This window comes from Arvicola amphibius, chromosome 13 (genome assembly GCF_903992535.2).
Source record: "Arvicola amphibius chromosome 13, mArvAmp1.2, whole genome shotgun sequence".
NCBI classification, from domain to species: Eukaryota; Metazoa; Chordata; class Mammalia; order Rodentia; family Cricetidae; genus Arvicola; species Arvicola amphibius.
Window position 1 is genome coordinate 69,874,192 of NC_052059.1, and position 10,483 is coordinate 69,884,674.

The following is a 10,483-nucleotide window of genomic DNA, read 5'->3' on the forward strand; positions in this document are numbered from 1 at the left end:
ACACAGTTGGAATGCCTTTTCTCGCAATTACTTATTATAATCCCGGAGTTTTCATGTTGTCTTAAATATTTGAACAAAACCTATGGCCATATACACATTTTAAGGATTGTGAAATGGAATGATTTCTCTGGATTATCCATATAGATTTAAATTCAAAAATACATATTTCTACAAAGTGTAACAGAATGGTAATGAAAAGATGCAAAACAGATTTAGACATGTGGAGCTTAGATATGGGTGTGATGTGGAATGGCCAAAGAACCTTCACGGACTATAAGGAGAAGCAAAGATTTTCATCTGGAGCCTCTGGAGGAGTGACACCTAGCTTACATCTGAGTTTTGAGCCAGTAACAAATAAATTTGGATATCCTCTTTAGGAGGTAGATTCATTTCTGTTGACAATGAGCTCCAAAGTTTTTGTTTTTGTTATTTCAATGTATGACTAGGAGAAACTAATAAATTACTTAATTTACCAAACTGCACACTTGAAAATTTGTGATTGCCTTTATGGCTTAGAATATGGAGAAATCAAACTGATACTAATTTAGAAGATTCACCCCCTACTGGCTAGCATTTATAGTGCTAGAATGTGCACATGTTACCAGAGGTGAAGTAATATAAATATTGCTTATCTACCAACCCTTCAACAACAACTGTGATCTGCCTACAAGTTATATCTATTGCTACAAGAATGACACGGATGATAAGAAATAAGCAACCACTTTTTAAAATTGGACTTAACAAAGATTCATTATTTGAAATTTATACCTGACAGTGTTGAATCTCAAAACCTGACCAAGGGAAATGCTACATTATTCTACTAAATGAATATAACAATAGCACAAGACATAATGACTTGCTGCTATATCCATAGGCCAAATATTGCTAAAATAAGAAAAGCTACTCCTTGTATCCTTGTAGCATACAGTAATCAAAAGAGTCCCACAACTGGGCAATTTGTAGAAAATGAGATTTTCTGGAGTTCTAAATGAGACATATTTATTATACGCCTACCTCAAGGCAGAGGCGTCTTTGCAAAAGAAGTGGCAGCAAGATTTAAGAGCCAAAGGTATTGGATTATGTCAAAGCAATAGTATTTTCCAGACAAAACATGGCAGATGCTCCCAAAGTCTGACAAAATGCTCAAGACTTCCAAAACTTCAAACCAGACAAAACCCCAGTAAGAATATGGACAAGTGGACATAAATTCCACCCAGTTAAGAAGTTATTGATAGCTGCTGGGAAAGGGAAATCAGTTTCATTCAGTGAAGTGGCACTGCGTATGCCAACCACAGTCCATGACAAAGTCCTGCTAGAACAGATCTTGACCACACTCTGACAGACCCTGGCCAAGTCCCTGTGTTGAAACTCCAGCTGCTACTCCCTCACTGCCATTGTCAGTCCACCCTTTATGATCCCTGATAGCTGGGATAAGGAAGGTTCTAAAGATAAAGCACCCTGTTCTGGGGAAACAATTCTAAGAGGGGGAGACTACAGGTTTACAGGTAGTCCCAGAAGTTACATTTAAGTTACCATTCCCAAATCTCCTACATAAACACAAAGTATCCTCTCCCGCTTTGGCAGATATCCTTTACCCACTGTGTCTACACCACAATGTGTGAAGAAAAAAACTTCTAGCCATGTGGTGGTGGTGAATGCCTTTAATTCCAGCACTGGGGAGGCAGAGGAAGATGGACTTCTATGTGCTTAAGGCCAGCTTGGTCTGCAAATCGAGTTCCAGAACAACCAAAGCTATTACACTGAGAAACCCTGCCTCAAAAAAAATGTGGTGTTTTGTTTTTCTGCTAAGGTCAGTCTCCAGTCTCTTTTCTATTCCCTTTCTCTTAAACTGCCTCATAAATCTAAAAATCAGGTGCCCAAACCGTGGAATACATCTGTTCTTAGTACAAGTCTGGCCTCAATATATAATAGAAACAATTGCCAGTGCTGTCCCAAATTTGGAACTTTCAATTTCAATATCTAAATTTATATAGATAACTTCATAAGGTGGAAGGGAAACTCCTCCCATATAACTACCAGTTCACTGTAACCCTTCTTGTTTGTGACACTCAACTTCGACTTTATGGGGTCTCCATGATGGGAAGTGAGCCTTACGGTCATGATAAGATCCCAGCTGGAACACACTGCCACAAAAAGAAGACAATGGCTTCAGAAGTCACTGCTGGGAACTGTAAATGTAAACAGGGCAGCCCTTCCCACTTCTCATCCCCTGGTGAGACCCCAGGTATCTCAGCATCCTTGCTAGTGAGTGAGTCCAGGACATTCAGAATAACCATGGGAGGTAGGGAAATTTTTCTGTGTAGGCAAATACTTTTGGCTATGTGGACTGAAAGAAAAACTGGTCTTGGAATTCCTTTACCTTATTGCTATGGCCTGCCTGAGTTTCTATCTCTACTGAGCCTGGATATTCTTGCTTGCGTGTGTGTGTGTGTGTGTGTGTGTGTTTCCCTACCATTTTCTGTTTGATGACGTCTAGGTTACAGATACTTATATTTTTGGTAAATTGAGGTAACTTGAGAAAAAGAAGGAAGATAGTTATTAAGTTTTCAGGTTTTCTGCCTTCATTTAAAGACAGAGGAACACTGGTTATTGATGTGTGGAACCCTGGCTTCAGTCTTACAGAAATTCAAATGTCCTTTGGGTATGGGTAGTATTGGGAATAGTCATATGGTGTTCTGATTCACTGAAAAGCTGACTCTGGAGATAGGGTTTGGCCTGCTCATACTGGATCCAAGCATGTATGTCTCAAAGAGTCCTTGGGCAGGTTGGCCTCCTGACTCTGTGACAAGAAAACGGGTAACAACAGAGCAGCACAGAACAAAGAAACGATGTGCTTGAGACTTTCTAAAAGGTAAGCTATTTCCAATAAAGGCTACTATTTTTTTATTTTTTTCAATTTTTTAAAAAAGTTTTATTCAGCTCTACATTTTTTTCTGCTCCCTTCCCTTCCTTTCCCCTCCCTTTCAACCCTCTCCCATGGTCCCTGTGCTCCCAATTTACTCAGGAGATCTTGTCTTTTTCTACTTCCCTTGTAGATTAGATCCATTTATGTTTCTCTTAGGATACTCATTGTTGTCTAGTTTCTCTGGGGTTGTGATTTGTGGGCTGGGTTTCTTTGCTCTATGTTGAAAAATCACTTATGAGTGACTACATGTGATAATTGTCTTTCTGTGTCACTCAATATGGTATTTTTTAGCTCCATCCATTTGCCTGCAAAATTCAAGATGTTATTTTTTTTCTGCTGTGTGGTACTCCATTGCATAAATGTAACCACATTTTTCTTATCCATTCTTTGGTTGAGGGGCATTTAGGCTGTTTCCAGATTCTGGCTACGACAAACAATGCTGCTATGAACATAGTTACTATTTTTAATCCCATGATATTTAACTTTTAATAGAGATTCATATATAAAAGTTAAAATGGGTGAATATAATTACACATATCTATGAATACTACCCTGTCCTCTTAGTTTTGTTGCAAGGCCGAGGTCATTGTTATCTTTGAAAATCTTGCTGGAATGTAAAATTTCTTTCTTCCAAGACCTTCAATACCATTGGGGGGATGATTTTAAATAGTCAAAAAATTCTAACCATAGAAAAAGTTAGCTTAAAATCATCATCAAGTCTTAATAGTTAGAAGGATTTACAGGTGATCTTCATTTGCACAGCCTGTCATGTGTTTAAGAAAATAGAAATAAACAGTATGTCTGACAAAAATGTATAAATGGATGCAAAATATAAGATTATAAAAATGGTTAAATATTTTGGATAGTGAGGGATTTTTTATGATTAAATAAAATTGCGTCCTAAGAATGAAAAAAATGATGACAAAGCTATATGTGGTTAAAGACAAGTTTCAGAAGGTCTGAGAAAGAGATACAGTTTATGGAATATTGACCTAAGGGTAACATGTATTTGAAATTCCTCAGGTTATAATGGACTTTCCAGGGTAATAAATCTGACCTAAAGATGTATGCCTTATCACTTATGTCTTTGTTAAATTTCTTAAACTTTTGATATGCGTAGAAACTGAGTCAAATAAAGAACTAAGATACTAAGATATTTTATAAAAGTACATGTAAAGCCGGGAGGTGGTGGTGCACGCCTTTAATCCCAGCACTCGGGAGGCAGAGGCAGGCGGATCTCTGTGAGTTCGAGACCAGCCTGGTCTACAAGAGCTAGTTCCAGGACAGGCTCCAAAGCCACAGAGAAACCCTGTCTCGAAAAACCCCCAAAAAAGAAAAAAAAAAGTACATGTAAAATGGGTCAAGAAAAAATGAGGATTCTGGACTCTCCATGAACTGTCTTTGCAGTGTAAAGTTTATTTTGTCATTGGAAGTTTCAATTAAAAAACTGCAACTTTTTAGTCTCAAAAGTTTTAAAAGGGATAAAATTTTAAAATCCTAATCTTGATTCCTGCCAGGGAATCAGGCAGACTGACTACAGATCTTCTCTTGCCCTCTTTTTCTCCAAACCAAATGCCTGATTCTTCAGCAGAAAACCTTTAAGACTCTCCCAACTTCTTTCCCAGTAGAGATTCCCTAGATCTTCCCCTCTCCTCAGTTGTTGCTTATCTAGGCACAACTCCAGCATACATTCCCTGCTAACTCACAGACTGCTCCTGCCAGAGGTGTAGTAGGCTGACTGCAGAGCTCCATGTATGATTATGCTCTGCCAGATTCAATTCCCTAGTCTCATGCCCAGCTCAATAGCAGATCTTCTAAGGTGACCTCTCTTCATTCTGTGACCTCATTCCAAGGAAATAAATAGGCAGATATGGGTGAAACATTTTGCTTTTCTCGGTCCTGTAACCCCCAGACTGCTTGCTTTTTCCCATTCTTAAGTGTCAGCTTTCAACATCCAACACCTAGAAACACATTGTACCTGGAAACCCCAGGGGGCACAATATATGAACCACAGAAAATTTCCTACCATGCAACACATAGTCACCACAATGTCTAAAGACAAGAGAGGAAACAGAATCCAAGAAACAAAATAACAACCTAACAAAAACAAAAATAAATGTCTCCACCAAGAACTATTCTCTGGCTAATCCTAGATGACTAGACACCCTTGAAAACCAAAATCAATAAAAGTTAGGACAATATTTTCCACTGGAGCCCATCAACTTTAATACAGCAGGCTGAAGCACAAGGAAAAGATCTCAAAACCACCTTTATGAAGATTTTAGAGATTCTTAAGGAGAAAATGAATCAATCTGTTAAATAAATCTAGGGAACACTAACAGTGGGAGGAAATAGATAAAACTGATCAATACCTGAAAATGAAAATAGAATAAATTCAAAAAATAAAACCAAACTGAGGTAATTCTGGAAATGAAAAATTCAGAAATTCCAGCAGGAACTATAGAGGCAAGCTTCATCAAGAGAATGAGAGAGATAAATAGAGAAAGAGGAAGAGAGAGAGATGTTGGAAGAAGGCCACTTGTTTTCATGTTGCCCAGCACCTCAGACCAGAAATAATCACACCGAAACTATATTATTTAAACAACTGCTTGGCCCATTAACTGTAGCCTTTTATTGACTAACTCATGTATAAATTTAACCCATCTCCATTAATCTGTATATCGCTATGTGGCAGTAGCTTACCCAGTAAAGTTCTGGAGTCTTTCTATAGTGGGGCTATATGCTTTCTCTCTGCCTCTGCCTCCTTTCTCCAGCATTCAGTTTAGTTTTCCCCACCTACCTAAGTTCTGCCTTATCAACGGGCCAAGGCAGTTTCTTTATTAACCAACAGTATTCACAGTACACAGAGGGAAATTCCACATCACCTCCCCTCTTCTGTTTAAATAAAAAGGAAGACTTTATCTTTAACATAGTAAAATTACATATAATAAAAGTTATCAAGTAAGAATTAAACTTACAATATCTATATCTACTTTATCTTTTATTATAACTAAGAAAAACTATATTATTACTATCTATTCTTCAACTCTATCAAAGGCTCCAGAAGGATATATTACCTAAGGAAACAAGAAGTGCATTGTAGGCAACTTCCAAAACTCTAGAATTGACAGAGACATCTTGTTGCCTGGACAGTCACCCAAATTTCTTCTGTACCATTGGGACATCCATATTTAGTCTACAGGTCCATAGTATCCATCAGACTTTTCCATGAAGCAAAAAATTTCAAAGACAGTTTTACCTATATTGGCAATTTGCCAGTCACTTTCTTCTATATCCTCTCAAAATGTCTCACAGACTCTTGCATAAAGCAGGAACCCCAAAGGATCATCTTACCATTAGGCAAGTTAAGCAATCATTTCTCTGTGGATCCTGCATGTCCAGTTCATCTAACCAACTCCATAAGGAGCCTCTTTGATGCCCATCTCTTAACCACTGAGCCATCTCTCCAGCCCCTATTGATGGTTTCTTTTACTGCTTAAGGATTTCTTTTATTTCTCTGAACAATTTGGAAGCTTAAGAAGGTGTTATCTTGCCCTGATATTGTCATATTGTCATTCCCTGTATTCCATTTACCATTAGGCTTTTCTTTAAACTTTGTGTCTCCTTAAGCACAAGACTCAGGCACATTTTAATATATATATATATATTATATATTAATATATATATATATATATTTTAATATATATATGTGTGTGTGTGTATACGTGTGTATATATATATATATACGTGTATATACATACATAGTATACAGATAGATAGATAGATAGATAGATAGATAGATAGATAGATAGATAGTAGTGATGAGCTGTGGGCAGGCCTGCTTTTCATCCCGCCCGGATCCCACACAGCTAGCATTACAGGCGAAATAATAACACACAAATTGTTTTTTTTTGTTTGTTTGTTTTTTTGTTTTTCAAGACAGGGCTTCTCTGTGGCTTTGGAGCCTGTCCTGGAACTAGCTCTTGTAGACCAGGCTGGTCTCGAACTCATAGAGATCCGCCTGCCTCTGCCTCCCGAGTGCTGGGATTAAAGGCGTGCGCCACCACCGCCCGGCCAACTTGTATTTTTTAAAACACTGCTTGGTCCATTAGCTCTAGCCTCTTACTGGCTAACTCTCACATTTTGATTGACCCATATTTAGTAATCTGTGTAGCACCACAAGGGGTGGCTTACCATGAAGATTCCAGCCTGCATCCATCTCAGAGAGGAGAGTCATGGCGACTGTCTAACTTCTCTTCTTCCCAGCATTCTGTTCTGTCTATTCCACCTATCTAAATCCTGCCCTATCGAAAAGCCAAGGCAGCTTTCAATGGTATGAGCTTATGGGGGCCATTCTTTTTCAAACCATCATGCTCTCAAAGTCTATTATTGTGCCTGTATGAGGCTGTTTTAATCACTATCCCACCATAGTATGATTTTATGTCATGCATCACAGTGTCTCCAACAGTATTCTTTCTGATTAGAATTTTTATGGCTATACGTCATCTTTTGTGTTTCCATATGCATTCATCATTAAAGTCCTTTAGAAATTAGGTATGAGCCACTACCCATGTGTTGCAAGGAGGCCGCTTGTTCCTGGCTGCTCAGGCCCAAAATAATTGCACAGAAACTGTATTAATTAAATCACTGCTTGGTCTATTAGCTCTAGCTTCTTATTTATTAACTCTTACATACTAATTTAATGCATTTTTATTAATCTGTGTATCACCATGTGGCTTATTGGCTAAAATTCTGGCCTCTGTCTCCAGTGGGGCAATGTAGCATCTGTCTGACTTTGCCTCATTTCTCCCAGCATTCAGTTTAGTTTTCCCCAACTAGCTCTGTTCTCTTATAGCTCTCCTATAGACCCAAAACAATTCCTTTATTAACCAATGATATTCACAGCATGCAGAGGGAATTTCACATCACTCATGCTGGGATGGGATTTATAGTGACACAGTTCCCTTCAACAAGCCACTGTTACTATAAGTAACTCTAATAAATTCATTAGTTCATTAACCTAAACTTAGGTATATTATTTTTTTGGTATGTTGCTCTAGTAGAATATATGGTGAATACAGTTTGTTTATGTCACTCCTGGAGAGTTGTAGAACAAGTATATAACAATTTTAAAAGAAGTCCTCCATTAGAAACAGTGTTTCTACTGTAAAGCAGTTCCCATGAACTTATTCTATAATCCTTGCATTAGAAACTAAGCATATATTCATACATGTTTCTAAAAGTTAGTACAGCAAGGTATTTGTTGGCTTTATATTATAAAAAGACACAAGAATTCTTATCAAGTGTTGACACTCTCACCAATGCTTTTATACTGCAGTCCTGAAGCATAATAATCTCACCAAAAAATTACTTTTTGATTTTTTTTACCACTATGTCATGTGTGCTGTAACAAGAAAAATCATTTTGTAAGTACACTCCTTGTTTCATTTGTGGAATCCATGAGTTGATCTTATAAGTAAACAATCTCTCTCATGTCATTATCTCTAATGGAGGCATTTCTGTGATCCCAGCTCTCATGGGAGTCTTTTGGTCACTACAGTCTGGTGACGTCAAATCATAATTAATTTCTAACCATTGCAAAGACTTTTTATATATCTCCGTGTTGATGCCAGCAACACTTCAAAGTGTTAAGGGTGAAAATAGAATTGGGAAAGGCATGTATATTTCACCAATATATTGGCTCCTGCATAACTGTGATGTTCTTGTTTAGTGCTTATGAAGAAGATCAGTGTTTTCTGAACCAAAAGGATGAGATAAGCCAGAAGACATATTCTTATGACATGTAAGTATATATGCAATACAGATCAAGAAATGTGAACCTTGGTGATATGTCCTAGGTGTTAATTTCTGGAGGATTCTGAAAGCTATTTGTGGTCATGTAATTTATTATTGTGAACAGAGACAGCATATATCTAGAGTTAGGCTAAGTTCCTTGAAAATTCTGTAACATAATATTTATTTTGAAACTTCTTTTTAATAGTTCCTCCCTAGTTCAGATCTTGACTAGCCAAGTGCTCCCCAAGCTCCTTAGAAATCCCACATATAGCTACATCTGATCTACTAGAAAGTAGCCCCTTGGAGCTACAGACACAAATTATTTCATCTGTTTTTTTAAAGAAACAAACTTTATGTTATCTCTATAGTGCTATATAACAACTAAACCATTCTAATAATTAATGACTATAGCACACTATAGAATAACTACATATTTTCCAATGTTATACAAGCAATATGTTTTCATTTCTGTATACAACCAGGTAATGTACAAATATATGTTCAATAATAATAATTGTGATATACCTGATTTATCCTGAGTTAGAAAGTAAAAGGACAAAATGGTTTAAAAGTTGGTAAAAGGTGCATCCATGAACTAATAGTTTTATGATTCATGTAAATTATATAGTCTTTCCCCTTCATCTATAAGTTCTAATACCCAAGTATTAAGTATTGGAGAGATAGAGAGATTTTTACAATAAAATTTCAAACATCAAGGACCTGAAGCTCATTCTATCCTTCCAAATCTGAAGGCATGAATTTATTTTTAGATATAGTAAGAACTGAAAAGCAGTTTACATGACCACATCTAATGGGAAACATGTTTTAATATGAGTTAGGTCAGGCACTGTAAAATTATCAAATGTCAATTGTAAAAGTTATTGGATTAAATTGGATTAGAAAAAAATGTTAAATTAGAATAAGTTTAGTTTAACAAGGTAACCACTATAGCTTAAGAGTAATTACAAATTCTTAGAAATCTTGGAGTCCTCTAAAAATTGAGAGGCAAATTTAGAATTTTTCATATAATCTTATAATTACTTAAAATTTAAGGATAATGAATCCAAAAGGTTAAAAGATGCAGTCACTGTCTCATAGATGCCCAATAAGACATTTATTATTCTGACATTATTATATTTATTAATATAGAATTATTTCATCATAGGTAAAATGTTAACACATTCCATCTAGTATATATGCCAGACAAAGGATATGATGGATGTTATTAAGTTCTATAATGAACAAGAGATCAATATGCTGACCTATGATCCTTATGGAAGCAGATATAAATCTAAGTATTCTTTAACAGTGCATAGAACTGGGCCTTGAGAGATTCAGCAGTTCTGTGCTTATAAACTGGGGAAATTAGAAAGGGCTTATATGGGAAGTACAGTCTGAGTTCATATTCCTACTGCTTTTATTTCACATGCTAAGAAACTTAGCTCTAGAATTTGTCAAAGTTTTCCAAGAGCCCTGGAAGCCACAGACAGTGAGAAACATCAACTTTACAGGAGAATCAGAGGAGTTATTGGAGGCCGGTTCATGCTAGCATCCACTCTCATGATTGATTGTATGCTCTATTTTAAATCCTCTGCTTACAATTGCCTCTATCATAGTGCCCTAGAAAGTTCCTGGTTCTTTCACACTTACTCTCCCTTTTTGGGTATATATCAAAATCACAGGAAAATGTTTCTATTTGTATTGCTCTTTCCTGCCTGTAAGTGTCCTTTGTACAAAAGTCTAAGAGTAGGGCCTCCTAAA